Source organism: Helianthus annuus, chromosome 3, assembly GCF_002127325.2.
Source record: "Helianthus annuus cultivar XRQ/B chromosome 3, HanXRQr2.0-SUNRISE, whole genome shotgun sequence".
NCBI classification, from domain to species: Eukaryota; Viridiplantae; Streptophyta; class Magnoliopsida; order Asterales; family Asteraceae; genus Helianthus; species Helianthus annuus.
In genome coordinates this window covers 2114775-2118569 of record NC_035435.2, presented here as the reverse complement: position 1 = coordinate 2118569, position 3795 = coordinate 2114775, and the positions used below count along the sequence as shown (strand labels likewise).

Genomic DNA, 3795 nt, shown 5'->3' with positions numbered 1-3795 from the left:
ATCACACTCACTTCTCAAATACTATCTCTTCTCCATTACCAATACTTATTATCACACCGGAGTCGGGTCAAGGAGAGAACCCTCTTCTCCCCTTGGCGAGGCTAACGGTGCTCTTTTTTGCAGAATCACCGGAGAAGAAGTTCGGTAGCAACTGAATCAACCGAGAGAGAGCTAACCCTTTTATGCGGATTCAAACCCCCTAGATATTTCGGTTCCGACCATTTATCTAGTGTTTCTTCATTGGCGCCCACCGTTTTCTCAGTTTTTCTAGTTTCTACCTCGTTTCGATTTAGTTCATTCCATTTTTCTGTTTTTGCACATGGCAGAAAATTCGACTTCTCACCGGCAACCTGGTACTCGACCAAAAGTCGGAAACAATTTCCAAATAGAAGGATCCCCAGAACATTGGGTTAACAGATGCCAAGCTGCGTTAGACACAATCGGTATGCAAATCGCCAGATCTGATTTCCCAAACATCAGATCTGGAAAAGAAATCAATACTACAGAATCAGACCCACCAACACCACGTTGGGGGGACATCCAATCCAGCCAATCCAGAAATAGCAGTTATCAGAAACAAATACACATGGTTCAAGGAGGTCCGTCACGAAGACCAAATAAACGAAACTATGACCAACATTGGAGAGAACAGCAAGTCGTGTTCCCTGTTGTTCCTGGGGGCCCTCAGGAAGAACGACCAATGATTATCACTGGTATTTTCGGTCATTACCGAACGGACTATATGTTCATAGATCCAGGAAGCTCGATGGACATCATATACAAACAATGCTTTAAACAGCTCGATTCAGAAGATAAAGCACGTTTAGAACCGGTCGATTTTCCCCTCACCGGATTCTGTAATGAAGCTGTATTCCCATTAGGACAAATCGCTTTCCCGGTGACTTTATCAGATGGCAAACATTCACGAACAGTTACAGTCAATTTCATGGTCATGCCAGCAACATCACGTCATGATGTTTTGCTCGGGAGAAGGTCACAAAGAGAAAACAAGCACGAAAATAGGGAGAGGCAGTGGACTCCCCTAACAAAGACCCCGGCGGAGGTTCTGAGTACTGAGGACTACCAGTTCAAACCTCCGATTCCGATGAAGAGTAAACGTGGTCAAGACCCGGCGCAATACTGCGAATATCATAAAGACAACGGGCACACCACGAATAACTGCATATCTCTGCGCACGGAAATAGAGAAAGCCCTCAAAAATGGAGAACTTACGCATTTACTCCAGAATATGCGCAAGGAGATTAAGCAGATTACCCGGGGAGAAGAAAGCTCAAGCAAACGGGCCAAAACTTAAAGGACTCTATAGGTTTTCCGCAGAAAAGACGTGACTTATCAAATGCGGCGGAACTATCAGGGAGTAAGTTAAGTTCCATTTAATTATCAAAAAAAAACTTTGTAACGCCTCTGAGCTTTATCCATGAATAAAATTACAAAGTTTCTATTATTTTTGTGTTTACAAAGTGCATGCAATTTCTTTTTAGTAAGCGCAAAAACATTATGGTAGTATAAAACAAGCTCCATGCGCGGTCAGTGATCACGTCACAAACGACCATAAACTCACACATGAGCTTCATACCAACTTCATTCGCCTTACTCAATTAAAAGCAATTGTACTCATGCAAAATATTGTAAAGTCATTTAACAAAACAAATAGAAACATACTATCTTCAGCGTACAAATACGCCCTAATGTAAGACCCAGCTTATTTTACCAAATTTAATAACCTAAAAACCTTGCATTTAACGCCAAAATGACGACTTTACAAAAACTTTCATAGTTTAACCCAAAATTAACACAACCTTCGTGTATTGTTGTTACAAACCACATACAAGACAGTAACTACCATTAATTTACATAGTTTCTAACACAAAGTTTGGATGCGGAAGCGTTCTTAAAATGTGTGTGTTCGGTTCGATTCACTTGCTTGATCTTCATCCTTTTTCTTGGTACCTGAGAACTAACATTTAAAACAAGCATTAGTACTAACACTCTTGGTAATTACGTATTCGAATCAGGTCCGAACACGGATTCGAGAAAATGATCAAAACAACTTTTGTCAAACAGGGCTCCACCGTAATTTACGGTGTCACCGTAAATTACGGTGGCTTCTGGTCATTTGGGATCTACCGTAACACAGTAGAGACTCACCGTAAATAATTTCAGGCCACCGTAAATTACGGTACTACCGTAATTTACGGTAGACTCTGCACATCTCTTTCTTGTTTTAATTGCAGTTTTCTTGCTGATTCGCTATGAGTCGAAACAACACAAATTCGCATAAATTGCTGCGCGGCTGGGCTAGTACTTCATACTTGTTTTGGTTTATAACATTACTCAACTATTCTTGAGCGGGCATGCTTACGAAATCAACTTACACCCTAGATTACAAGACATAATATTTGGTTGTTTATACTATTTTCATGCATCGGATATGCACCTTAGCTCCTATATTAGGAACAAGATTTCTTAATTTGGGTATGGTGTTCGTTACACGGCATACTTATCATGTAATTCACGCATTGTGTAATAAGGTCATGCTTCATGCTTATTACCATAACTTGTTTGACCCGTTTGGGTGTTAAACTTACACACCATTTCGGATATGTAAGATTTCATGCATTTTCACTTGTTTTGACCCATTTACTTGTTTAAGGCACTAATCATATTCGTGACGTATTGGTAAATCTTGGTCGTCGTGTTTCAAAATTTACTACATAAAACTAACAATAAGGTATAATGTAACGAAACGATAAATTTCGTACCTTTAGAGCGCGCCTTTTCCTCGTGATTTCCCCTCGGCTTGTCCGCTAGAGGAACCGGACTCTTTGCCTAGAAAATTCAGTTTTCACAACATGTTTAGAACTCTTTTCATGACCATAATCACATCATTATGGACCATTATCAAATCTGCGTTTATATCCAAATTTTAACATTTAAGTCCTCACTTAGGCATTTCTACAAACACCTAGCGGGTCAGATTTTTCCACCTTCATAAACAAGTTCGTGACTTTAAGATTTGCCATCAAATTTCACTATAATAGCAATTTCGCATACAATTAGTATCAATATCACTGGAATTACTTTTTATAATGAAATTTATACTAGGATTACACTCAAAATCCTAATATTCATCATCAACATACAAAACCCATAACTTAACATTTATGGATTCATGGAATTTTCCTGAATTAGGGCATGATTTCACCTATAGTTGTCTAGGTTTTAACCCTAGACACTATTTCATCTTTAATCTAACTAATTACTATCATGCATCAAATAAATTTCAGATTTTGCTAGATTCATGAGAATTTCAAGTAGTGAATTCTCACAAAATTTTACATACCTCTAGACCCTCTCGCGATGAGGAACACGATTCTAAGCTCGGATTTTGTTTTGGTTAGGATTTGAGCCTTCAATTTGCAAGAAATGGTGATGTTAGGGTTTTGGATATGGGGGTCGCCCCTTTTCTCTGCTTCTGTCGACCAGACCACCAATTTTTGGTGTGTTTGGTTTTGATTTTGTTACTATTAGTAATAAGAGTTTCATTTTTGACAAGTTTAGTCCCTTGACTACCATTTTCTCTAGTTTCAAGTATTTTAACCATAATATGAGTTATTTCTAGACTAGAACTTAACTAGGTTAAGTTCTTAATTGGTAATTTCTTGTTTATTAATTCCTTGAACTTTATAATATACGGGTTTACGTTTTTGGGGTGTTACACCTAAAGAGCTTCAAACACAGCAGTGTTTCGAATTCTTGCGCAACAGCGCACTG

The 3795-nt window shown here is 38.6% G+C and overlaps 1 long non-coding RNA gene across 1 annotated transcript; it reads right to left on the bottom strand.

Annotated features, from left to right (window-relative positions):
- Window positions 1-1772: 1772 nt before the first annotated feature.
- On the bottom strand, window positions 1773-3499 carry LOC110927474. The gene is made up of 3 exons (XR_002585650.2): window positions 3365-3499; window positions 2784-2850; window positions 1773-1978 (listed from the first exon to the last, which is right to left on the bottom strand). It is a non-coding gene; the product is annotated as an uncharacterized LOC110927474 (long non-coding RNA).
- Between the last annotated feature and the right edge of the window lie 296 nt (window positions 3500-3795).